The 27,544-nt window shown below is 39.0% G+C and overlaps 1 protein-coding gene and 1 long non-coding RNA gene across 14 annotated transcripts in view; both read left to right on the forward strand.

Moving 5' to 3' along the window:
* LOC139588175 (uncharacterized) overlaps positions 1-11,421 on the forward strand; it is a 42,191-nt gene extending 30,770 nt beyond the window's left edge. Inside the window, exon 4 of the long non-coding RNA XR_011678572.1 lies at positions 836-11,421. This is a non-coding gene — a long non-coding RNA (uncharacterized lncRNA). The remainder of the gene's footprint in view (positions 1-835) is intronic.
* ANKS1B (ankyrin repeat and sterile alpha motif domain containing 1B) overlaps positions 1-27,544 on the forward strand; it is a 408,171-nt gene that overhangs the window by 299,552 nt on the left and 81,075 nt on the right. Inside the window, exon 1 of one of the 13 annotated variants that reach the window (XM_071423218.1) lies at positions 21,396-21,418. The exons of 11 other annotated variants lie outside the window; for them this stretch is intronic. The gene's annotated coding sequence lies outside the window, so the exon portion shown is untranslated. Of the gene's footprint in view, positions 1-21,395; positions 21,419-21,574; positions 21,759-27,544 lie in introns of those variants that run through there. One more of the 13 variants, XM_071423217.1, reaches the window with a different exon arrangement.

Here is a 27,544-nt window from a genome sequence, read left to right on the forward strand (position 1 = left end):
TTCACTCTAGAGCACTTTAAAATAGTTCCTCCTTCCTCACACTGTACTACCTGATTGGCAGAAAGCTGTGTGAACAGTGCAGTTCTCTATTCTAGTTGTTAATCAAATAATATGAAAATTTTCCAGAATAAGTGTCACCACTGGGATTTTTTGTAATTCAATATGAGCACAATCCAAAGCACATGGCAACAGGAAGGAAAAGCAATGATCTCTTCCTGAAACCCATCAGCTCATTATGGAATTAGTCTCCTTGGAGATGACATCTGAACTCCTTTCTACAGAATTTTCTATTGCAAGCAATGAGGCTGATAATAACTATAGCTGTTAAAGAAACCGGTCTCCTTTATGAAATGGAAGTTGGTTTACTTTTAATTAGAAAAAGTGTCCTGAGGAAAAAAGGTCTGTTTATTCTTCGCAGTTCATCCAATTTTTCCATAAATTAGTTGCTGTTAGGGTGCTCTGTGTAGTTTCCTAACTAACTCTTTTCAGGCTAGCAGCTGAATGGTTTTTTCCAAAGGCATAGATTGTTGCTGAAATTTCTGCAAGAAGGCATGGTAGTGTATATTTCATTTGAAAGGCTGCCATGCCCAGGCCTTGAGTAAGTTCTGGAACTACTGAAGTCCTTTTTGGTGGCATTCTGGCCAATACATGCCCTGGAACTCTTTTTGGAATTAGAAAAGAACCCACTGAAAAAAATACTGATATAAAAACCACAGTTCTTCACAATCAGAAATAAATAGAAAAAAATCTGATTATGAACTGAACTAAGAGTCAGATAAAAAAAAAGAATTCTTCTGAGTGCTTTAATAACTTTTTTTTTCTTTTTATTTTTTAGGTTATTGTTTTCCTGCTTCAGGACAGTTCTTCCCTTCCCTTAATGTGCCAGAACTGCAGGGCTTAGTCATCTTTTTCCCTTCCTCTCCTACCCCCAGTGACAGAACTTTTCATTTATGCTTTCATTTTTTGAGAAAGCTAAAGCAACATTTGTGTGCTCCTCGTGATTTATCCGTAATCCCCTGAAGTTCAAGGAAAACTTGAGCAGAGAATTTTTCAGAATAAATGGTAATGAAATATGCCTCAGAAGAGCTTCTCAAGTTCCCGATTTAGAATTCTTTATTTTTTCATTTCTGCTGTTGCGGACAAGACCATAAGTAATATTTTAATGTTGATCACTGACTCCTGATCTAGGAACTCCTGAGAACCTGTTAACACAGTGTAGTTACCCAGAAGAATTACTGCTGGGCAATATGGACACCTCCTCACCTGTAGGAATTAAGGATTTGGCATCTTCAGGCCAATTAATCTTTAAATTGAGAAACTTGGGCATGATGGTGGTGCTAAATCTTCATGAAAAGGCAAGGAAAGTAATTATCAGTGAGCCACAGAGCAACTGTCAACTTTTTTGTTGCTGTTGTTTTTGTTTTTCTAATGGCATGTGCATTAGTTCCAGATAAAACAAATAGTAGCTTGGAGATTTTCATTTGTTCAAAAATGTTACCAATCTAAAGCCATTGATCTTTTACTTTATAATGCTGCTGCTCAGTTTAAGCTATTTTAGAGAGGCTTTGATTTGGAATGTCCAATCCAAGTATGAGCAAGTGTCATTAAAACGTAATAAATTAGAACTCACTGCCCATCCTTTTAAAAGCAATAAATTAATTAAACTAAGTTGATGAGAGTGTGGTCCAAAAGGGACCATTCAGAGTCCATGGACATCAGTGGGAGGTTGATCCCTTTAAATCACTGTTTTCCCACAAAATATTTCTCTTTTCCTTTGACTGTTATGCAATTCTAAACAATTCCTATGGTAAAGAGAGAGAATGTGGCATAAATCCAATATCCAGCTGCCACAAAACCCAAAGAATCAAACCTAGAGTGATTTCAATGACTGATAAAATTTCACGTATCACTGTTGGCAGTGCAGAGGTGCTCTGTAGGGATGGTGACCCATACTTCACTCTGTCCCAGTGCTTACCTGGGAACTCTTCAGCGATTCCAGTTCTGCAAAGTGCTGAGCAAGTTCCCAAGTACGTGTGGCTCCCACTGGCTTGCTTTGGGGCGCCATTCGGAGGCACAAATCCAGAGAGAGATACTGGGCCCCTGCTGAAAGGGGAGCTCTAAAAGAAAGATCGTAAGAACAGGGGACTGCTAAATGGAGTGTGGAGAGGAACTGATAATGCTTTCCACTGTAGGAAATTATCTGGTTTTCTCAATAGGTTTTATATTTAGGATGCATCCTGGTGCTTTGACTGCTTCCCTTTTATGGGATGTAGTTGGTTCTTAAAGGGGATTGTTTACTAGCAATTTCCAGCATTTCCAATTATACTTCAGTTATTATTGATTAAGTATCAAATAGTAATGGTAATGCTTTACATATAGTAGTTCACAAAATAAAATTGTTGTGGAAGGCTAGTGGATGCATCAGAAATAACTTCTAGCATTCTTTAAATTTGCATTTCACACAACTGGTATATTTGTGCCACTGGATGCATTAATTATTTTCAGACTGATTTTTTTAGGGTATTTATAGTCAATGGCTACATTTGTTCTTCTGAATGGCTCTTCATTTCCACAACTCGAATTTTATTTCACGAAAACCAAAAGATGTGTGAAAAATAAACAGAACAATGCTTCAAGTGTGTGTTTGCACAGAGTACTTCTAATCAGATCTCAGTTTAAGGTTTGAGAGCTCTGAATAACAGTTTACCTCAGTACTTAACTCAGTCAGCTGAAGAAAAAGGGAAGTGAAAGAGTACAATCTGAAGGTTACAGATCTTGTCTTGAACAGTAGCTCATTGTTGGCATGTGTATTTGAACTTAGGAGTTACTTCTGCTTTTTGTTGTGACTCAAAAGGAATGAAGTCCAGCAAAGAAGCTGAGCCTTTTGGGGAAAAGATAGAACAGTGCTAATTGGTACATGACAGAGAGAATACATGAACAAAACTGAGGAGTTTGTTCTGCTGAAAGCATGTTATGTTGTTTCCCCATGGATAGAAACTGGAAAAGTCAAGGTATTTTTCTCAAGATTCTTTACTGCCATGAAAGTATTTTGAATTACATATACTGGTAGAATTATCACAGTAAATTTTATACAAAATCTGTACATTACTGAAATGAGAAAAGAAAAGAGTAAGTTATCTATTAAGGTAAGGGTATTTGCCTTTCATAATTTATTCTGACATATCCAGGACTTGGCTAAAGGTCACTGGCAAAGACAAATTCCTTAGACTTGTTGGGGTTTTTGTGTTGTATGCAGGGAGTTTTCATACTGTTACAGACCTGGACACAGCCTCTGCCTACATCCAAATACCCTCCTGCTCTTTGGACAAGAGTCCTTGAAGCTTACCTGCCTTACTGCCTCAGGCCTAATAATACATTCTGATGCTGATTGGAAATGTGCTGTAGCCATTCTCAAGAGTGGTTTATAGGGAAAGAATAACATCTTAATTGAGTTACAATAATTTCTGGTAATTATCATGCAATAACAATTTAATGTGGCAAATACCTTGTCATTTAACTAGTGTAGTTGTTATTGCATATTACAGTTTTCTTGAAATTTTGTATAATTTACTCATAGGCGAACCTTTATATGTTCACATAAAAATTATAATACACATAAATATATTATATAATTGGTCATATCTACTTGCAGGTATTACAAGGAGTAGCAATTTGAGAATAACATGATTGCTAATTATTAAATCAGATGTTTCCATGAAATTAAAAAGAAGATTACTTTTTTAACCTGTATTTTTTTTGATTCTGAAAAGCTTTTCAAAGTTACCTTCTGCCTCTCTTGGTAATTGGGCACTCAGATTAAGTGGTAATGTCACTGAAATCTAAAGAAATTATCAGTGTCTGACCCCAAATAATTTACTTATTGAAAGACATTATATAAAGTCCCCTGAATGAATTGGCCTGGTGGCACTCCATGAACTACTTTATATCCTGCTTAAACAAGTTCCAGAGTCTGAAGGAGTCAGTGGGAAGGAACTTGAGTAACTAGAGGCAGAATTCAGCCTGTATGAATTCATCATTCAAATACAGGCATTCTTCTATCAGCTAAGAACACTGAAGCTAGAGTTTATTTTTTAAAGTATAATTAACACCAAAATATCTTCAGCTCTAAGTTACTTTTATATCTATGCTACCCTGTTTCTTTCATAGGATCCCAAGTAATTTAAAGTGGAAGGGAGCATACTGAGCATATACTGAGCATATACATTAGAACCTAAGATTTTTTTTGTGTCACTGCACCATTTATATTCAATGGTATACTCCTTTTACCATAAAAAAAACCCCCAACATTTCACATTAAACTATATTATTTCTCTCCAAAAGACGAAAAAGCCCCTTTTTTAAATCTGGTATACAGTTTCATAAATATATCACATTTTTTCCTAGGCATTTAAAAAAAGCACTGCATTACTCTGCTGTCCACATGCTAGCATAAAGAGATGTAATCTAATTTTAAAGTTAATACTGAGCAGTTTGCATGCTTGGGTAGTAAAACTCTTCTCAGCAATGTCTTCCTCATCTGAAGAGCACTTCTCTCTGGTTAGAAATGTACAGGCCTTTACTGCAGGATATTGTTGCTGCTCACCTTTCTTTGGCTAGTTTTGAGGTGCTCAATGGTGCTCAATGGTGCATTTTGTATCCTTCTGACCCCCATACAGTGGCCACACATACAGTACAGCAAGGGTGGTATTGCAAGGAGTTCTGCTCCAATAACACCTTTTTTTTTCTTTAGTCTTTCCAATTACTTGAACAAAGGCTCAAGGAATGTGTCCTTGTGTTTTTATTTTGCCCAGTATTGTATTAAGTCTCTCAAGGAATTAAGTTTTCAGTCAAGATTTGTCCTAAAAAACCCCAGGATGTTTTCTCTTACAATTTCCTCACAAGTCTAGATTATGACTTTTTTGGTAACACCTTCCAGCACTTTGTCTTTCTGTGTCATCTTCAATTTGGGGGAAATCCCAAGTGTTTTCTTCAGTATGACAGACAGGTGAATATATTCCTTCCCTTCTATAACAAGCAGCAGTACTGAAGTGACTTACTTGGATTATGCAAAGGTATGGCAGAAATAGAAAAACTTCTCAAAAAAAAAAAGCTACAAGAATTGCCAGAATTTGCCCCTTCATATGCTTTTATCAAACAGCTTCTGCCTCTGCCAGAAGTTGCAGCAGGACTCCTCCCTGTTCTGTCAGCATATCAGCTGTGGGCAGTAATTAGGCACAACAAAGTAACAAATTGCTGGCTCTGCACTTTGTTCCTCATTTGTCTTTCCTCAACTGTCCACTACATGTCAAAAATAACTGTCACTTTTAGACTATTAAACTTCATTATTATTATTATCATCCAGCTAGCTAATTTGTGCCAATCCTCTTCCCTCCCATTATTTTTTCCAGAACACTGAAAACAGTCAATTTGTCAAGGACATAAATTTTCTATTTTGCCCTTGTGCAGCCAGAGTTCACCATGGGCAAATAGAATCTCTGGGCTCACAGGGCAGGGGAAGGAAAACAGGGAAGAGGGAACAGCAGTAGGATGGCAAAGGGGACACGTAAATGAATATGTAGGAAAGCCATGAAAGGTTCTACAGCCTTCTTTGTGCAGGAAACCCTCAATAAATAGTGTGCAGTGTGATTTTATTGAGATGTCTGCTTTCCCTATCAGCAGTTTATATGATCCTTCTGCATGCTTTTTAGGGACTATTGTCTATTCCTTCCTGCCTTCTCCAGATCTAACATACCTATTTGCATTGGAAGTATCTGTTTGTAATCACTTTCTAGAATATCTTCTTCTGTCACTTTGTCACCGTCAATTCCCAGTGGCTCTGCTTTTGGTAGGTGTTGTGGTTTTTGTTTCTTATGCTACTGGATTTATTGGGCAATCTGATAAAGCAGGGGTTTCACTAAGCTTTAGAAATGCTTTACTTAAACCAAACTGAAAATTTTATTAGAAATTATATAAATATAGGAAGGCTGGTGTCTTGTTTTGAACCACATCTGTAGAAATGGGCTGCAAAAATAATATCAAACATTTTTATGAGAATAGCATTGTCAGTGAAATAAAGGAAGCATAGTGGAGCAAATTAACCTTGGTCTTCAGAGACTAAATAAAAATATTATAAAGCATTCAAGAGATCTGGTTTAAGGGCATAGACTTTTTGGAATATTTGTGTAACTATTCCTACACAAGAAGTAACATAATAGTGTGCAAATGACTGAAATACAAAATAAGAATAAATTTATTCACAAAAGGATAAATGCCACCAAAGGCCATTAGTAAAAGTAAAGGAAAAAAACCAAACTTGAGAGTTCAGTATCAGTAACATAAAGCATCATTGAGGTGCAGTTAAAAAACTGTTGTGAAAATAGCCAAAACTTTTTCATTTGGGAACTTTTAATCTAGTCTGGGGGAAAAAACCCCCTAGGAAATATACGAAATATACTTGAATTTGCAGAGATTTAATGGGACACTAATAAAGATTTTCTCCAGCTCTAAATCTCCGAATCAATTTTTGGGCAAGACTACCTGAAATATTGATGTTAAATAGAAATTTAAAGTCATTGAGGCAATATCTTGTTGTGGTTAGGGAAGTAAACAAATTACAGTGATATGTCAGAAAAGCACATGTGCAAACACCAGGAGAAACTAGGAAATCTAGGAGAAACTAGAGATCCACTGAGGCAACCCTAAAATACTTCATTTGGCCAGTGGACTGTGCTACAGATGGAAATTAGGTTTGTAAAGATGAGCAAGCCCTTACCTATGAGGACATATAGTTATATGTCACATGATTTTTGTACTAAAAATGTAAGTATGTTCAATTCCACTTTGCAATATTTTTCTCTTATATGCCTTAATTTAAAAGTCCAGCTTCCATCTGGGCCTTTCATTTATGAGCCTCAAATGTCTGCTGTTTGGGCTTTTGTGACTATTGCCTTGTTAGGGTTTCTACCATGAAATTTTGGACAGAAAATGACTGTATCTTGGATGCAGAAACATCTTGCCTGCCAGACTTTCTCACTGCTACCAAGCATCTTCTCACATTTACAATTTATACCAAATCTTGAGAGACTGTTCCTAAGGTGATCTTAATGTAACTCTTGCTCATATTTACCATGATTGCTCTTTTTTCCCAGATGCCCATTTTAATCCTTTGTTTTTTAATGAATTTTATCTTGCTTATTTCAGATGTTAAAAGGGTGTGTTTTAGTGTAGTTTTTGCTGTATTCTATCATGTTTTTAAAAACATCCAGAAAGCCTAGATTTATCAGGGGAGTTCTCATTTGGCAGTTAAATTATTTTTGTCATAAAGTGGATATTATAAAACTCTTTGAGAGGAAGCATGAAACTGAAATAATGGGACAAAGATCAAAGCAGCAGCTACACAGTGTTTCTTGAGCAGAATCCTTGACTGGCAAAAGGGAGCTGGCTGATGACTTTTTTTTTTTTTTTGTACAACTAATGAAAATTTCTCAAGAGGTTAAGCCTCCTCTCAGTTTGGAAGATGTAATAAAAACTCATTTCAGACTAACACAGAGTTTGCAGCAATATGTTATATGTATGAAATTTGTCCTTTATAGCTGGTAATTTGTCACCACCTTAATCTTCTGTCCTGCAACCACACACAGGATCAGTCCTGTTTATTTCAGTGCTTATTCCCAGAAAAACTGTGAAGTCTCATTGCTGCTGATCTTTCTCCAACATTTTATATAGATGCTCTGATGATTTTTAGCAGTACTTTTTTTTTACCAGTACAGAAATTGAATCTCACATCCTTTGATTGTCCTGGTGGAATATCTGCCTGTAAGTGTCTGTATTCCTTTACCAAAATACTTCTAGTTAAATATAATAAATAAAATTCTAGTAAATTAGTAGAAATGGTAAAACATTTGTACATTTTCACCAAACTCCTTGATGTCTCACTAGAAATTTTTATAAATTCTGATTTGTAATTAAGATTATATTTCATTCAATTATCTGTAATTTACTCACTTTATATGTACTTTAACATCACTAAAAACTTGTTTTATTTAATTAAAATAGGGGTTTTTAAGAGTTTTAAGTGAAAATCAGAGAATGCAAGGTGCAGAAAATAAATGTGGCAAATAGGCAGGAACAGAAGGAGAAATAACAGGAAAAAATTAATAATGATACAAGAGGAGTGATGTATTAAATGAAAAAAGTATGAGACTTACAGAATTTAGGTAATTTACTGAATAAAGTGAAATAAATTTTCCAAAATAAGAGTCAATCAGCAAGATTTATGTGTTTTCTGGAAACTTTTAACAGTGTTTTTCCTCTTCCAACTGCAAGTAGTTTGGTATCATGTTTATATAATATGGCCTGTGGTTTGTGTACTACTTAGCTATTTACTCACAAGGAAAAGCACCATTCATTAAACAACCAGTAGCATTTTGTTCAGTGTAATGGGCTTTCCTTACACAATATCCATCACAATAAAGAGGACTGCTATTACTAAGATCTGGCAGCTACACAATCCAAATGATAAATATAAAAGCTGTTTAACATTCTAGTAGACTGTAACCTGCAATAATTTCTAAAATTATAAAGCACTTCAACATTTTCATCCTGTAGGGTCAGTTCTGAGCACCCATGAATTTTAAGAAGTTTTTAGAGGCCTATCAGGAAGGCAAATATCACCCAGAAAATGTCTGATACAAATCTCAATTTCTTAGTTTTGTCAGTGTACTGCAAGGGATGTCTGCTCTATAAGGGAGAGAATGCAAGGGGGTCAAATATATATATTAAAAATAAGGAAATTTTCATTCAGAGCTGTGAAATCTCCTTAATCATGCTGCAGTAGGCTGTAGTGGTCAGTTTGGACAGTCTCAACTCCCTTTCCCCTGGTATCTGGAAGAAAAGATCCTGTAAAGATCAAAGTCTGTTGCTTATGAAGTTGGCATTAGCTGTTTTCTAACTACCTTGCCGTTCATGGGTTTGGTGGGATTTCTGTGTCATTAAATCAATGCTTTAGAGCCCTAAGAAAGATGTGACAGGGGCTTGGGATTGAGTCACCATTTCCAGGACCAACTATGTTCAGATACTTGCCAGCCAAGTGACATTTTCAGCACAGACAGGCAGAAGCGAACAGCTGCCTGGGCTGTAAGAAAATGATGCTCATGTAACACTGACTTAGATGAGCTGGGGAGTTTCTCCTTGTTTAACACACATGAAATGTCTTACTACACAAAAAAAAAATGTCTGTTACTACACAAAATGTCTTACTTGATTAAATAAAATCACTACTACAACACAAAATGTCTTTCTGATCCAGTCTTTTCATCAGGATCAGGAACTTCTTTCTCAGGGAAACATCTTACTCGTTGTTCCTTCTCAGTGGAAGATTTTCTTCCTTTCTTATCTCAAACCTGGCCTTCACTGGAGAACCATAACAGCAGTTACTTAAATGATCTAAAGAATTTTTTCCTCAGCAGTCTTGCATGGAGAAGAAGAACATCAGATGTTTGATGTGATTGCCTTTGATTTATACAAACCTGATAAACCACAATATTTCCATGAAAATGAATAATCCAGTTTCTCTTTTGGGATTATTTCCTTGCTGGAAAGTCATCCCTCTGGTTCATGATGACCACCCCAGCCCTAGCCTGGTCTTCTTGCTCTTGGCAAGTCTTTGCTCAGAGCAATGTTACCAGCCCTTGCTGCTGCTCTTAGTGCTTAAGACCTAATTCAAAGTATTCCTTGCTGACCACACATTTTTCATTAAGACGGAATCTTATCCTGATGCTGTCATCCTTTTCTTTATTTCTTTTTTTACTCAATACAATAGATAGGTAGCTGTAAATATACTGGTATGTCACTGAAATACAGAAGGCTGTTTTATTTGGTTACGGGTTTGGAGGTTTTTTGCATGTTTGGAAATAGGCCTAACTAAAGAAATGTGTGAAATCTGCCACTAGACAGTCGTGTTATATAGTTACCAAAGAATACAGGGAAAGGTGGAAAAGAAACTTAGTTTTTCTCCTGGAATATGAAAAATACAGAGTAGGAAATCAGATTTTTCAAGTTTGAAAGATTGGTATGCTTCCATTCATCTAAAAGAGGTAAGGGAAGATACTTTATTTTACTTTTTTAAAACTTCAGCAGAAGTTTCCCATAAGAGACCTCTAATTCTGGAATTGAGCTATTATAGTTAGGTTTGAACATATTGGTGTCAGAAGTTACTCTGAGTTTTCCCACAATAATATACATTATATTTCATTCCCTTGACCACTGTTCCACCTGCTGCTAACACAAGGAAGAGAGAATTTAGAGATGTTGATTTATGCAACTGCTGATTATGCAACACTGGATAACAAAAAATAATTACAGATAGTGCAACAACTTGTGTTTTTATAGAATGCTATACAAAAATAGTAAAGCTGAATTAATTTCTACAATATCCCAAAAGAGCAGTAGCTTCTAAAGAAGAGCAAAGAGAAAAATAAGTAGTTTTGTAGGAACAAGTTATTTTCACCTTAATTGTCTACCAAAACCAGACTGAGCATCTTTACAGAACCATTAGCATATTTTCCACTCTATTTTATCCAGAAGACTCTGTTCCTCTCTAGGCTCAGACTGAAGTGTTTTGCTTTTGAATAATTTCAAGTTCTGGTAGGTTGCTCCAGTAGCATGGCCCCCTTGTCACTATAATCACTATACTAGATTCCAGATTGGTAAGGAATAATTATATTCTCTTCTGTAATTCTGGTATTCTTCATTTGCTGAGATCTCTAGTACTGTGCATGTGGAAAAAATGCAAGGTACCTTTGAGAAAGAATGATAAAAAAATAGTTCCAAATTTGAAAGTATTACAAATGTCATTAGAATTCTCTATTTGAGCCCCCCAATGTGATTATTTAAGATTACCTTTAGTTAGGTCATTTTAGCTGAAGAAAATATATTATTAAAATTGATTTTGTCCTCTAAAATATGTAATTTATTTGATAGAATGTGGTGGTTTGGTGAGTAAATACCTGTTGATATATCCATTATTTAAATGTTACAAAATACAGGTTTATCTATCAACAACAAAACTGCCTGTATCAATAGTAAACTGCTTGATTTCTTGCACCAGAATGAAAAACAACTTGAAAATGCTGATTATCTTAGAGCTACCTTTTTTGACACCCTGCAAGGTCTCATTTCATTATCACCACCTGCCATTGCTTTATAGATTGTAACGAGTGAATCTTCCCATATTTTAATGAAAAATAACTATCAAAGTTATGCCCTACCAAAGGAAAAAAAAATAATCAGGGTCTCTTTCTGGCCTGCCCAGATTCTGCTGACTACAAAAAAAAAAAAGAAAAAAAAAAGCAGTATCCATTCAGGAACATGCTCCATCTTGCTGGTATTTTGCCTGAAACAACATGAAAGAAATAGAATGGATGAGAGAAACTTATACAAAAAGCAATTCAAACCCCTTTGACTGCTCTAGGTGAGGCTGTATTGAACCCCAAAGCTGTGGGTAGAATTCAGGCTTTTGAACCAAAAATATTTCAGGTTAAATTTTCCGGAAGCATGGATTACCAAAGAGAGTTTCATTTTTCTGTGCTTGTTCTTGGAGTTTGTAATTTGTTATGTAATGGTGTCATCAATACAGATACTGTATTAAAACATTATATATATAAAATACTGACATTAAAAACTGTCATAAAACAGGTAAATCAAACTAATCATACAGGTGAATCAAACTGAGTCCTACAGCCAGCTAAACTCTGATACTTTATCAACTGCCAGAATTTTGATAACAAAAATCTAAAATGGCCTGGTTGGGCTGCCTTGCTTATGTCTCCCTTGAGGCAGTCAATTGAATTTGCTAAACAATCCACCCTCCACTCTACCTATCTTCCCTATCACAAATAAATGGATGCAGAATTATGACACATCTTCATTTATTGACAGACTTTTGTCATTGAGACCCTTTCTGCTTTCCTACTGATGTATGTACCATGCATACATACAATGTTATGCTGGAAAAATATGCATAAAAGCTATCACATTCAGCTTAATTTAAAACTAATTAACAGCCCTTCTGGCCTTTGCAGAATACCATGCTAAATTCAAGAAATAATTTGAATAGGTAATTATGAATGCTATTTTAAAATAATGAGTTGAAGCATCTACAAGACTTTACCTTGACAAAAGTGTGATTGCTAAAATTGCCACTGACTAATACATAGTTGGGAAGAACAAACTTTTTTCTTTTAAAAAGGAAAAAGTGTTCTTTCATTGTCCACAAAAGCTCATTAGAAATAAGAAAGAAATTTGGAGGCTCTCCAAATGCAGGATTATGAAAGGGAAGAGAGAAAAAAGTAATTTCTTGGAAATATTTATTAATGGATGAAAATGTGCAACATCCAATGTCATTTGGAAGGCACTGGACTTTGCACCATGCTAGCAGTGATTGTCTCCCCACAATGCAAATTACAATACTAGGGACCAAGTAGCCACTGTCATGTACAATTCTATGTTATAACACTTTAGATTTGATTTCTACAGCAGCCTTGAAAACCTTGCTGCTGACAAAACGAAATGTATTCTTTCATAGTCTGGCTTTTCAGTCTGCTTTTTATTCACTTATGCCCATAAATCACCACTCTCTGTTTATAAGGTTACACCAACATCCTTAATCTAACAGTATTTCAACCAAACCATTTATGAAAATTAATGGTTTTCATACATAGTATGAAGATGTCTGAATTACCCAGAGGGTGGTTAAAGTACAGTGTTACTGTATAAAGTACAAAGGTATTAATCAGTTTCGTGGTTTTGTTGCCTTTTATAAAAGCCAGAGGCGATTGCAGCTGCAGAGTTGCTCAGTCTTGAGATGACCTCTAGGGGTCACCTGGTGCTTTCTCTTATAAGGCACAGGGTCTATTTAATTATTTCTAAACAACCCCAAAGAAAATAAGACTTCTTGAACCGTTTTTCACTTTCAGCTAGTGATGGCACACTCTGGTTTGCATATGAACTCTTATTTGTTCAAATCTTCTACAGTCTTTCCTAACGTGTAACCTAAATTTTCCCCTCTGCATGTTAAATGAGTTCTGAGTTCCTCAGTCTTCTTTGATTAATCAAAAAATCTGGCCTACTTTATGACATGCCTTTAATTATTCGCAGACAGTTCTTGTTATGTCATTTTCCTCCGGATGGAAATTGCTTAGCTGTATATTTCCACATGGATCTTGTTTTCCAAACACCTCTGTTCAGCTCCAGCCTGCACAGCTGGCTTGGCCAGAGCACATCCTCTGAAATACTGCATCCCTCGACAATTCCCCGGTCTTTACTCACTGTCGAGTGATTGCCACCTTGCTCAGTGTTTGCCTTGTGCCTCTCCAGAGTGAATGAAAAATAACCTCTGAGCCTAAAGGGACCCCTACAAACAAGCAGGAGGAAGAGGCCAATGTAGGGGGGAAATTAAGAGTGATGTTAAGAGAGGCAGCAGCCATGAGAATCCTGAAATTCCCTCCTGGGTCAGTCAGGTGTGACCGCAGAAGAGCAGGAGCTGCTGTTGTTCTGCTGAGCCCAGGAGGAGTGTGTGTTACTGTCCTTCCTGCACACAGGTGTTCCTGGGATGGAGACTGCTTCCTTAGATCCTGCCCCTCCCTAGCCATAAATTGACTTACAGTCTGACATTCCAGTATCTTCATGCAGAAAAAGAACACATTTCTCTCTTTTGTAGCCATGTGAAATATTAATATAGGATAAATTTATATTTGATGCTGGGGAGAGAACTAAAGGTCACTGTACCTTTGCTTTGCATTTTTTATGTAGCAATACCTTCTGGCCATAAAAGATAGGAATTTTCTGAATCATTAATGTGGGTTTGTCTTTGACTAATGCCTAAAATTTTAAATTTTTTTTCTTAAAATAATAAATATTAAGATTTTTCATTCAGTGAATACTCTATAACTTTGAAATGTCTTTTAATTGATTCATGACAAGAAACTCAAATCCAAAAATATTTAATGGAGAAAGTATTCTGAAAACATTTTCAGAACATAGTCTGCATGTATAATATGTCCATAATTATGGTCATAGACAGACATTTGTTTTGAATTCTCAGGCAAAAACAAAATAGTAGCATTGTAGTTTAAACTATTCCACTTATTTTCATGTGGGATCAGTATTCATAGACACATTTTATAATAGTTTGTAGTCTACTCATTCCTCTGATTCACCATGGTATTTGTTCAGAAGGGCTCTTGTACTGTAGTAAAAGAATTTAAGGGATTCTTTTTCTTCTTCTGGGAAAACACAGAAATCTTACTTACAGATCCTGTGAGAAATTCATTGATTTGGAAAGATAGTCAATAATTTTTTTTTCTTTTTTTGGAGAGAAGTTATTAATATGGAATATTTAATTTTGTTTTACTTATTCAAAACACAGCATTTGTAAACCCCCTAGTAAGGATACTGTATATCTTTTGATTCTCTTCCAACTTCTGATCACTCTACTTTATAATCCACCTCTCAATCTGCTTGTAATATCTTGAGAAATTTTATGCTGAATAGTCTTAGAAATAGACTGTTTGTGTCTAGTATTTGAATAGTTCAAATATAATATGACCACCATTACAACACAGTGATTATTTGCAGCACGGCCTTTGACACCAATAGCAATATTCAGAATTCAAATTTTTTTTAAAACATCTAAATGCATCTTACAGTGACAGTAAATATATATATTTGAAGCCATGTATTTAGTGTTGGTATACAATCTGCATGCATATGCCTGTGTTTCTAAAGTCAAGTTTTCTTTCTGTTAGAATCTGATCATCTCATGGTATTTTTGTACTAACTATACCATCCAGCTCAAAATTAATTTCCTCAAGTAGCCTTCTCTGTCTAACTCTCTGGGAAGCATTTATTCCTTCCTCTCTGACTTCCAAGCTTTAAAAATTATACATTTTCAGGAAAAATAAGAGAACAAAGTTACTTCTATGATTTTATGCTTTCCTTTTCTACATAAAAACCACCAAATGGCTGAGCTGGGTGTCTCCCTACTTCACTTCAATATCCCATTATTGTTTCCCTTGTCCCAGTAAATACATGCACATTAACATTCACATACATCCCCTCCATGGGTCCATGGTTAATTATCTCATTACTAGGAAACAAATATTCTGTTCTATCATTCTGAGGTATTATTCCACATTATACATTTCTTAATCAAGATTAAGAGCAGATTTTCACTCTTTTTCATTGCTTTGCTTTCTGATCACACATTGGATTATATCTTCACTCAAGTCTTTATTTTCTTTTCTAATTAGTCAAAGGTAGAATAACCATTGTGGTGACAAGAATAAAATGGATCCATGTACTTTTACTTTTCCTAGATTTCTTTGTTTCTTTCCATTAACCTACTTGAAACCACATTATACATTATATTCATATCAATATTCCTAATGGAAAATATTCTCCAGTTTTCTAGAAATTATTTCTATTTATTTTTTTTTTTTGCTTCAATTCAGGTTGCAATGTGGTTCTTTTAGGGAAATTTTGCTCTCAGAGAAACTGACTTTACAAATATTCCATGTTTATAAGCACCACCAGCATTGGTAATTAACCAGGATCAGTTCTTGACACTTCATTCAAAGGCAGATAAAGGGGATTTGTAGTTACTCCATGCCTTTGGCACCCAGATATTTGTTAGTTCTCAGCAAGCAAGAACCAGATGTTGTTTGAGTCTGTATGGACAAGACCTCTGTGTATATTCAGTTGATCCTCAGATACTAAATTTATTCTAGTAACACTTTATTTCTTTATAGACCTAGGAGATTGTCTGGGGAGGAGAAGGCATAATTTATGTTTCCCAGTGAGAATGTCTCCTCAAACCCCAGCACACCATAGGACCAGGTCCTGCAGATACTCCAGTGATTCCAGAAGATACCTGCAGTTATCTCTTTGGTTCCTACAATAACTGCATGCCCACACAACTTTATTTAGAACGTGCTCTTTCCAAAGGGACTGTATAGTCCAAATTTATCCGTTTCTTTTAAATGCTCTCTAACACTGGACAATATTAAGAATAAAAATCAAAATAAATTATGGATTATTTGAAACTGGGGCACTTCAGTTCCTTATTCTGAGATTGGAATTAAAAGAAATGTATAAAGACAATTCTGGATGTAGTATGATACCTAAATTTCTTTCTAGTCCCTGACTTTTTTTTTTTTTTCTAGAATATTTAAGCTTTCAGAAGTGTTTGTCCTATGCAGGAAGATCCCATCATCTGAGTGCTGACCTAGAGCTGAAAATAAAGCTAGCAGGACTGGCTTAAATTCCCTATAAGATTTCCCTGCTTAAAACATCATTCTGTTACCTTTCTGTGTTCAAAAAATGACAACTTCCTTTTTCTTCCTTACTTTGAACTTAAGTCCCTGCTCCTTACTGAGCCAACACAGCTGTTCCATCTATTTTCAGTTATTGCATTCCCTTTGTCCTGATTTGCTGCAGCCCTGGTGCAAGTGTTACAGCCTCTGTCGAGTTATATAGCATGGGCATTACCTAAGCAGATTTTACCAAGTGCAGAGAATTCCTGTGATTCTTGTTTGCAACTCTCCCTCTCCATGTGTCCCTTCTCACCTGGATGCTCCCAGCTACAGGGACCCCAGCTACGTACCCCAGCTAGAGAGGCTGGTTTTGTCAAGTGTAATTTACTAGTAAAATTTTCAAATATGCATTCTGTTTATCTCTTAGATTCATGTTATGATGATGCTTTCTCAGTAAACATATGTAAACAATTTCTTTACTCAATATCTGAATATTATTATGTTTATGTGTACTTCTGCTAACCTATGGTATAAAGCCAATCTGCTCAGTCCCAATTCAGGAAATTCAAAATCAACATGGCTCTGGAAAAAGATTATAAAAGCAGTCTGGTTAAATATTTTCAATCATTTTATCTTGCTTTTTAATGAAGATCACTTCTCTACTTGAAAACATGATTTAATTTTATCTTGCTTTAACTCACTGGACCCCTTGATAGACTATAAACTAGTAAGAGTAGGGACATCAGCAAAGCAGTTCAATTAGCAAGTACTTATCTCTAAGAAAAAAGAATCGAGTTGTTATAATGCAGACTTTTGCAGCACTGGTGAAAGAAAATAAATGAGCACAAACCTTTGGAGACATTATTTGAAGAATCAGGATATAGTACTTCTATTTACTAAGAAGAAGCTGTTTCAACTTATTTTCAGAAATAAATTTCATTGCTAAAAGACATTAATTTGTATGACTAAAACTTCCAGTATGAAGCTAATCAAGTGCTTATTAACAATGAATTTTAAGCAGAAAACAGATTTCCTCCCTGTGTTTCAATAGATCTCACTTTCTGTGAAATTCACGTAGCATTGTTTCTCAGCAGAAAAAATAACTTTTAGGGGACATTTTGTTAAAAATCTAGGTCTGTTTTGACTTATTCATCAATGTGCAGTATGGTGATAAGCCTGAGAAATCTTGCATGTAAGTAACTGTATGCCTGTGGTAACTGGTTTCTTTATTTAAAACTGTCTTTTATGCTATAGGTTAGGGTGATCCTTTTCCAGAAATAATCCAAACCTCCCATTTCTGCAATCTCATTTGTAGAAGAAATTTCTGCTACTTTCACGTGGAGGTGACTCATGTCTAGAATCTATGGAATGTTGCTGCCCACAGGTGGTTTCCACAACGAGGAATTCCCCAGTGTGCCTGATTTTAAGGCATATCTGGATACCAGCTGAATCTAAGAAAGCAGATCCTGTTCTAGCCATTCTCTGGGAATGGAGACTTCCTCGTTATCGTGCCCTACTGGTCAGACAAGTTTCATTCAGGCAAAGACAGTAATGGTAGCCTTTTGCCATGAGGCTGGTTAGCAATTCGTGCTCCTCATCTGACATTGCTGAAGACACCCGAGTAGAACCACTGCTGCTCAGCCTGAGCCACTCCCAGGGCAGTAGAATCACATGTTGTCTACTGTTCTCCAGCTTTTAACTCCTAGGAGTTTGCCTCTAATCAGCCACAATGGATGAAGCTTGCAGGAATGTGTAATGGCACCCAAAAATAATATGAAGCCATTCACAAAACCAAACAATTTGACAGGGTTGTTTTTTTGCTGTAAAGGAGAAAGCCATTGCAGCTCCTTGTAGTGATCCACAGATCTACAGATAAAGGAAGTGTTGGGCCAGGCTTTGATCATTGTGATCAGTACATCAGCATACTTTGCTGATCAGTTCAAGAAAAATCACAGGGATCTTCTAAGAAAAGAAAATTATATTTGTGATCAGATCCACTCATACAACCACTGACAAAATTTGGCCTCAACATACACATCCAAGATTTTGAAGCTTAAAAAATATTTTATAAAACTCATTAAAGGGACCCCTCTCTCTTCTACCTAGATTCCCATTGCTAAAATAAATTCTTACTCTGCCTTTATGAAAAGACAGTGATCACACTTGTTGAAACACAGAATGGCTCACATGGCCCTCAAGCCAGGACTGCAGTCTGTCCAGAGTCTCTGGTCTCACACCCCATCTCAGTCCAGCCTGTAACACTCACAAAAACACCAACTGAAGAAATGGCCTGTTCCTGCCCATGAGAGAGGCAATTTTTTTCTCCCTTTACAGTAACAGATCTTCTAAACAGACTGAGAGGTATCCCAAAGAACATTCCTGCTATGACACAGGTCTCTCACGTCATTGATTTTTCTCTTTACTTATCTGGCCCTGTCAGGATGCCGAGTGACCAGCGTTCTCTTCAGCTCCATCACAGGAGCAGGGTGAGCACCAGGTACAAGTGGCAGCCTGCAGGTGCAGACTTGGCTCACTCACCACTGACACAGCCATGGCACCTGCTCACCTGTGGGTGGTCAGGCCTTGGAGAAAGTGCTGCTGGCTGGAAAAGAAGCCAGGCAAAAAGAAGGTCAGAGTGGCTGAATGGGAGATGTACCTAGTGGTGAAATCATGCAGATCTTCCCTGTCAAAACATGACAAAATCCAGGTTCATGTTCGCCTCTTCACTAAGCCTCTAAATGCCTAAAAATGTCCTTTCTTTCACCATCTTGCTAGAAACCTTCATCCTTTCCTAGGACTTGCTGTGTGCTACACACTTCTTTCCTTCATGGAGCGCTGCTCTAGGCTGGAATATGTTGCAATCAATAGAAGTAATGAAGTTTATGGCAGGTATAGAAACTGGCTGGCACATCCACTATGCTCTGCCATCATCAGATTGGCCTCATGCTGACAGCCTTAACTGGTTCCTCCTCTGGCTTAGCAATTCCATGTAATTATTGCTCCTAACTCAGACAGTTGTTAATGGATCACATCCCACCTATTCTAAAGATCTGATTTCAATTTAAAAATGCAGATCACAAAATCCAGGACAAAGCAAGTTCAGACTGTGCTAAAAGTCTTGTTAGTTATAGGGATAGAGATGTGGAGACCCAAGGTATTGGAAAAGTATAGACAAATCTATAAACATCATTCAACATTTTAAGGAAATGCTGCCAAAGCATCTGCTTTAACAAAAGTGGCACTGACAATGTAGACGTTAAAATTTAAACTGCATTGACATGTTTTGAAAAGATGAAAAAGAAATGTTTTGAAATGGACATTTTCATATTTCCAGACTCAGTTTTTAGAATTCTGTTCAGGATATGTTGCAAAATGTTTATGTTTTCTCCTGATTCAAGATGAAACTAAACTTTTGTATTCTGTTCAGTCCTTCTCCAGATGGGCTACATCAAATCTGTGTAAACACCAGACCGCGTCTATAAGATTTTATTTAAACAATGGAGCTCTGCAAAGAAGCAGAGAGTACTCAGTTAAAATCAAAATAATTTTCCAAATCTCATTCTAAAATGTGCTTTAGAGCTAATGCTTAGAGTTCCCCAACATTATTTTGGCAGGAGTAATTAGATGAAATCAGCTATGATATAGACAACTGTATCTCTAGTTTTCATTCCTACTTTAAGCATTCCTTTCAACTCTTAAATAATCAGCAGTTGATCTCTGTGATTCATAGGCAAACACTGCTGCCTTTACTCACACACGGAGCAGTGCATTCAAAGTCAGCACTATCTTGTGGTTGAGTCAGTCCAACCGCTACACGTCGCTGAGCTCGTGGCTATGTGCATGTTATCTGTACTCTCTGTAACCAAGAGAACCATTCGTAAATATGATCGTTTACTCCTTGAAAGACTTGCTTTGGAAAAAAATGCAGCTTAGCATTAGTTTGAGACCTAATTAATGCTCTGAGGGACATACACTCAGAGCCTCAAGTACGATTTATTTTGGTGCTCAAAGCCATCTATGCTTGAAGTTCTATATAAGCACGTGCAGTTGAACATGTCCGACGAAAGGGCTGGTGAATTAGGTTTCTCCATTTAATCAGTGTGAGGTCCCTGAGAAGTCTGACTGACTATGAACTTCTGCACCTGGAAAGTTTGCCTTGCTGGTGTGCTGGATCTGCAGCTACTGCATCATCCATCCCTGCTCTTCTTGCAGGGCTGAAAATGATACTGAATTTCAGAACTATTACTTGTCTGTATAAAGCTGTGCTGCCCAGAGAGAAACACTTTGTTTTTCTTCCAGTTGTTTATTAAGGATTTTATTTCAGAGAAGACAGAAAGCCTCCAAAGGCAGGACTGGGGCCTGAGGCACCTGCCTGGCTGATGTCTTGGATAGATCTGCCGGGAGCGGGCTGGAGAAATGCAGCAGGCATTACTAACCACAGCCTCCCTATCAATTCACCTGCTGTAACTGAGTAAAATTTTTTGACCTGGTAAAATGCTTCTTCCAGTCTCCACCGGCTGAGCTTGTCAGATAATGTGCTCAGCCATCAAGTGTGTAACTTCCTCAGGGAAGCAGAGTAAGAGATAAGAGCCGCCATGGGGGACTGAAAGTGCAACTCTGTCTTCTGACATTTTATAAAGTTAAATTATAGGGCCATTATCTTCTGTATTTTATTTCATTTATTAGGCAGCGCGGGTGCTGCTTAATGGGATGCAGTCACTGAAGTAAATAATCCCGTGGGATGCTTATTTGTTCGTATTAACGCAGAAATTCGAGCTCGGATGTGATTTATGTAGACACTCGTGTTAAAAAAAAAAAAAAAAAAAAAAAAAAGGTGGCTCTGCCAAGGGAACGAGGCAAGGCGCTCGCCAGCCGGCGGCGGGGACGGAGTTTCGCCGGCGGCTCCCCCGGTCCCCGCGCCGCCACGGCTCCGCTCGGCGGCCGCCGCCAGGCCCGGGGCAGCGGCGCCGCGCGGGAGCGCCCCGCCCGCGCGGAGTGCGCGGGGGCGCGCAGGGCCGATATCCATAGATATCCATAGTAACGGCGGGGGCCGGGGGAGGCGCCGCGGCAGCTCCCGCCCGCCGCAGCCGGGACCGCACCGAGCCGCGGTGAGCGCGCGCGCGCGCCCGTCCCGCTCCGCCCCTCCCCCCCCGCGGGCGGCGCGGCCGGGAGCGCGCGCGCGCGGCCCCGGGGAAAGCGGGAGGGGGCTCGGGGGGGGCCGACGGGGGCGCGCGCGCGGCGGCGGCCGGACGGGGAGGGCGGCGGGGGCTCCGGTGTGCGCGGCTCCGCGGCGCTCTCCCTGCCTGACTCACCGCGGGGCGCGGGGAAGATGCTCAGCGTGGAGGGGTAGCGGCTGCGGAGCAGACGTCGGGGCCCCCCTCGCTCCCCTCCCTCCCCGCCCCCGCCGGGCTCGGCAGCTCAGCCCGCCGCCGCCGCTGCCGCTCCTAGGTGAGACCGGGGGCCAGGGGAGGTGCTGGGCGAGCACGGGGGGCCGGGCACGGGGCCACCGGGCACCGCCCCCGCCCCGCCGCGCGGCCCGGAGCGGGTGTCGTTCCCCCCAGGGCCCCGGGCGCGGGGAAGCGCCGGGAGCGGACCCCGGGGGACGGGCGGGCGGGAGCCGGCGGCGCCTGCGGTTGCTGCGTTAGCAGGATTATGTCAAGCCTCGCCTCGCCGGAGCCGCTGGGGCGAGCGGCGGCGGCAGCTCCCGCCCGGCGGCGCTGCGGGGCGCCGCGCTCCGGGGCGGGCGGGGGTCGGCGGGGAGGCGGCCACGGGGCAGCGGTGGGCGGCGGGGCGGACGGAGTTTGAGCCGCCCGACGGAGCCGGTGCTCGCGGCTGGTGAGTTCTCACCGGGCCGGCGTGGCCGCGGGAAGAGAGCAGCCCCGGCCGCCCCGGTGCGCTCCCTCCGAGCCGTCCGGAGCAGTGATTAAGCCCAGGGGAGCGGGCAGGCGGGCACCCGCCTCCGGTGCCGCACGGGAGAGCGGCAGCGCGGCGCGCAGGGTCCGCAGCAGCGGCTGTCGGGGGGGCCGTGTCCGTGTGCGCCCTGCAAAGCTCTGCTTACTTGGGTCTGGTAACTTGGCCGTAGTGTGCCCTGGTCCGAAACTTGCTACGCGAGGTTTCGCCTTCACGGCACCGCTGGTTGTCCGCTCGGTGTTTCAGGAACGCTGGTTGGGCGAAATGTTACGGTTGTGTGGCGGGGGGAAAACAAAAGGGATGAAAAGCAGAAGTGTGTAAAGATCAGAATGATGGTTTATGTTTCTCTATCTCGGAAAAGACTCATGTTTGAAAAATACACAGTAATGAGCAGGTATTGTACTGTACGGCGAGAATACAGTATTGGCATTGGGAGACAAACGGTACCTGAGAATTTAATTTGGATTTTAGTTTGCTGCACACGTGCAGTAACAGTTTTCCTGAGCATTTTTAGCATGTGGAGTGATGCATGTTGCCATGTGCCTTGCAAAATTCCTTTAGCTATGCGAGCAGTGGCAATGTGTGCCAACGTGCCCAAAATCAAGGTGTACTCCATGCCGTTAAGAGCAGCGGTGCTAATGAGGAGGCTACAGTGTCTATCTGACAGGATTACTGATAGACCATATCTTATCTTAGAGAACGTTTTAACTTGTTCCTTTAACGAGGCACAAAATGCTGTTAGACCCTGGCGTGATGGATAGTAACTTGCCATTTGAATGCACTTTAAGGACCAATTTGTGTCCTCTTCTGTATATGCCAAAATATAATATATAGTCACTTGCTAGAAAAAAAACCTCAGTGGAAGGCTGTTCATATGACTATCTTTATAAAGATAGTGGTACGTGATCACATCTGTATGAATGTGATCACAAATTGTAAGCACTCATGCGAAGTTGATACTTGTTTGCTCAGTATAAAGCCTTGGTCCTATGGTGTGTAATTAGGATAAGGAATTAAAGCTTCATTCTGGTAGCATTCTAAAAATTTCAGTGGTGCTCTGAAAAAAATGAAGAGTAAGTTATTTTAGCAGAAAATTTTGGTCTGTTGGCAGTTGCTCGCTAAGAGATTTGTTCTCCTTGATATGTGAGTATAACACATACAAGCTGCTGTTGTGCTGTTGCTCACACACCCTCTTAACTTTACACACCTGAGAAGTTCCATTTCAAGAGTTTCTGCAAATGGTTGACAGATGAGATCTGGAAGAGCTCGCTGATGTATTCTAAGTAAGCTTTGCTTTCTGTACTGTTGGTGAGCTCCTTTATAATTTTTTTTTTTTTCCAGAGAAAGGAGATGTGATAGTCAGGAAGATATAAATTTATCTAGAAAGAAGGCAAATTAAAATGTACTGTACATATTCATTCTACTTAGGAGGCGTTGAAATGCAGTACCCCAAAATTAATTCAGAAAGCTGAGGGTCTGCTGCTTTTTCTCTTTGCGTTTTTCTTGGGTAGGGGGGAGGGAAGAATGACACCCCTAACTGGAAGTGGGCACATGGAGTTAAAAATGCAGGGTAGAGGATGTGAAAATTGGGAGCAGAACTGGCAATGAAGCTGCCATCAAAGGTGGCTGCACTGAAGTAGGAACCTAAAGCAAACTGACTCTAGGCAAAAGTTTTGCTGCTGAGGAACTTAAGAGGGAGCTGTGACCTGGGTCAGTCATGATTTCATTAACAGTCCAAGAAAAAGACATTTTATTGTTGAAGGAATCAGAATTCCATTTCAGAAATGTTAATTTTAATTTGTTTCCATCACTCAGAAGGATGGAGGCTTTGCTTTGTTTTAACATTGAACAATTGGCATTTTGGTAAGGATCTTTGTATTTATTTGTTGCATGTTAGTGATAGGCATAGCGAATAATATTCTTCACAAATAGTAAATTCCCACCTTGCTTTGGGCAGACTCAGAAACTGTCAAGCCTTGGACTTAAGCTCTTTTGGCTCTTGGTCCTGAGACCTGCTCTGCATGCAGACTACAGGTTAAAGCAGAGATGAGAGTGAATGACATCATTCTGGGTCCCGCTTACTCATTTGCCAAATACCAATCATGAATAGATTTTTTTTTTTTCTGATGATCCTATTATCATAATGCTTTGCTTATTAAATGTTGAAATTTTATATTAATCTTCCAAATCAACACTTGCTGTGATGAACTGGCCAGTTTTTACTCTGAGATATGTGATTTTTGTGTTTGTACATTAGGGAACATATTGGCTTATGCTAGCTCACATTTTCAATGTTGTCTTCACAGTTCTACGAGCTGCAAGCTTATTTTTAAGAAATCACAGTCAAATTCTGGAGAATAACACCTTCAGAAAATTGTACCATACTGGCACTCTTTATGATCCAATGCAATTTTTCCCTTTGTGTAGGCAATAACAGAGGGCTGCTTGTGCTTGGTCTTTTAGTCCATGTGCCAACTATGCCAGCTTGTCTACAAGACAGTAGTCATGGTTCCAAGTTTCAAGGGGTTATGCTTCAGATAAAGATGGCTTTGACAAGGTAATTAAGCAAGGAAAGTTGTTTCATTGTCTTCGTTTGCTTGCTGTCTCTATCCATGGACTTTCTGGTTTTTTTTGCCTATGAGGAGAAAAGATTCAAAAGGTGGTAAGTTCATTAGAGGGTTTCAGCATGTTATGCCCAAAAAAGAGTATTTTGGGCACTGCAGTTCAAAGATGCAGGTCTTCACATACCTTTTACTGCTTAGCTCTCTAATAGAGTACCAGTCTGCACCTTGAATTGCTCTTAAAATTGTCTTGTTTTATGGATTACATGTAAACACAGTGGGGCATTCTTGGGTCAATTTTAGTGGTCATATTGCTTTTGATACGGATTTATATACTGCCAAGTGTTCTTGGTGGTGTTCAGTTGTGGTTGTTTTCCTTCTTTTCTGTTTACGTACTCTGGAGCAGTAGAATTTTTCTAAAAGTCCTTCAGCCAGGTAGAAACATTTTTTCCTCTCTCCAAAGATTCTTCATTTAAAAAAACCCCTCAAATTTGGCCTGAATTCACTCTGACAAACTTGAGCATAGTGTTAAAGGATCTTGTTGACATTGTCACCCTGCAGTTAATTTCTCTGAAGTGAAGTGTCTTGCAACATTTCAGATGGCTTCATGTTAGCTGCAGATAGCAATTATTATGTCTGGCCTAAGGAAGCGATGATACTGGTGTTGAACAAACCTTAACCAAAGAAAATCACCAGGCAGATAGTCTCTCTTCCTTGACAAAGGAATGGTCATTCTTGGTTGAGGGGTGCTGGTACATCTCCTTGGAGATTGTTCTCTGTCCTCTGATCACAAAGAGGTTCTTGTTGTCATGAAAATGCCCAAGCACATAGAAAACCCAGGATCTGTTCTTCCTCCATTCCTTCCTTATTGCCTTCAGCCTCTTACTGGTGGGTTATTTCTAACTCTGTGGACTGAGGAACATCTTTGAGAGTTTTGTGATGCCTTTTGTAAAGGCAAATGATATTTGGTGCCTGCTTGGCACATCCTTTGGGGTTGGATAGCATCTTTGTGGTGTCTTGAGAGGAATAACAAGAACACAGGGTTATCAGTGTTAACAATACCCAGCTTTGGTCTCTTTTTTCATTAGAACTCAAATCCCAGAATATCTGTGCCCTGAGAACTGAGTTTGGGTTAAAGTCAAATGCCTGAAACACAGCTTGATCAAGAGAAGAGGTAATGAGCAGTGACAGTGTATCTGAGGACCTTCTAAAATCTCTGGCTGTGCTATCACCTGAGGGCACTTGCTTAATGTTAGAAAGCAGTCTTCAGCACTGGAATGTACTCACTCTGTGGACAGTTAAGATTGTACTTTTTTTCCCTTGTGGATATTCATATCTTGGCTTGTTTCCAAGGCTTGCATGATCCCTTGCTAAAAGAAGAGTACCTTTCCTTTGGGAAAACCAACTGAAAATTCCAGCTGGTCCAGAACTAAGTAATTGTAACCATCCTGTTTTTTCTAAATGTACCACATGTTCTGTAGGCTTATCGGTGGTGCCTGAAATAAGTGTCAGCTGGGGTCTTGAGAAGCTTGAGATGAAAGGTCTTTCTCCCAGGCCTTTGTCTTTGGAGTTTCCTCTTTCTAGAAACAAGAAACTGGGACATGTTAAGGAAAGATATGTAATTTTTCTTACTTTTTTTTCAGCTTTTTGATGCAGGAAATCCAACGTGTTTTATACGACGTTTGTTACGTGTAATTGGTTTGTTCTTCATTCTGTTCTTGTTTCCTGCAGTTATCATACATTGAGAGAGTTTTTTCTATTGTTTAGAATGTTTTAAGTTCTGAGGCTGTAAAAAGGCTAAATTTAATAAAAGCTGCAATAATAGCAGATGAAGTCAGCAGGGAGTTTTGCCTCTTTGACAGAAGATTTTGGACCATTGTTTAAATTTTGAAGTTCTTTTTTCCAGAAAGTGCTTCTCTACAGCAAAGAATAAGCATTTTGTTTTGCAGTACATTTAAATGTCACAAAATGGGAAGGTGATAAACATTTGTTTTGCTTGTCCAACTGTAGATAATTTTCTGAACTCTTCAGTTAGTTGACTGGTCCTCCTGGTGCAGATTGGGGTCAGACCTTCAGTGCTTCTGGGTATTTGCATGTATGCTGCCTTAGTTGGTTCTGTGTACTTTGAAGTAAGGCTTTTGCAGTGATATCAGTGGGAATATATGACTCTTTCACCGTGGGTATACTGAAGATAATTTATTTCTTCTCCATGTATCTGTTCAGTGAAGAACACTATTATACACAATATCTTCAAGTATCTCAATACAAGATGGTACAAGCCACTGGTAAATTGGTGAGCTGTAAAAATGTTTGGGTGTAATTATTACCAGTACAGGAAAATGCAAAGTCAGTTACAGTGTTCATCAAGAATTATTATATAATACTAAAATGTGTGTTTATGTATGTGTATATGCATGTATAATAGGAATAATTTAAATTCTAGAAGTTTTACTGTTGTAATGCATGATCATCTCACTGTTCTCAAGCTTCATCTTACCCCACTGAAAGTGATATTAAAGCTCTCAATAATTTTGAGAAGAATCATAAAAAATGTGTGTAAAAATAATCTAGTAAATTCTTACTGTTTATACAATCTTAGATAATGTCACAGCGTAAAGAGATATGCTGTAAATGCCAGTTTGCAAATAGTTAAAACACTTATTTTTTAAGTTACCTGAAAACTGGCTAATTATCTCCTTCAGGATCCCATAATCAAAGAGCTGTTATGCTGCTGTTGTGCTTTGTTAATGCTTTTGTTTTCCA

This window comes from Agelaius tricolor, unplaced genomic scaffold (genome assembly GCF_023055355.1).
Source record: "Agelaius tricolor isolate 1412-34295 unplaced genomic scaffold, bAgeTri1.0.p SCAF_3, whole genome shotgun sequence".
In the NCBI taxonomy this organism is placed as follows: Eukaryota; Metazoa; Chordata; class Aves; order Passeriformes; family Icteridae; genus Agelaius; species Agelaius tricolor.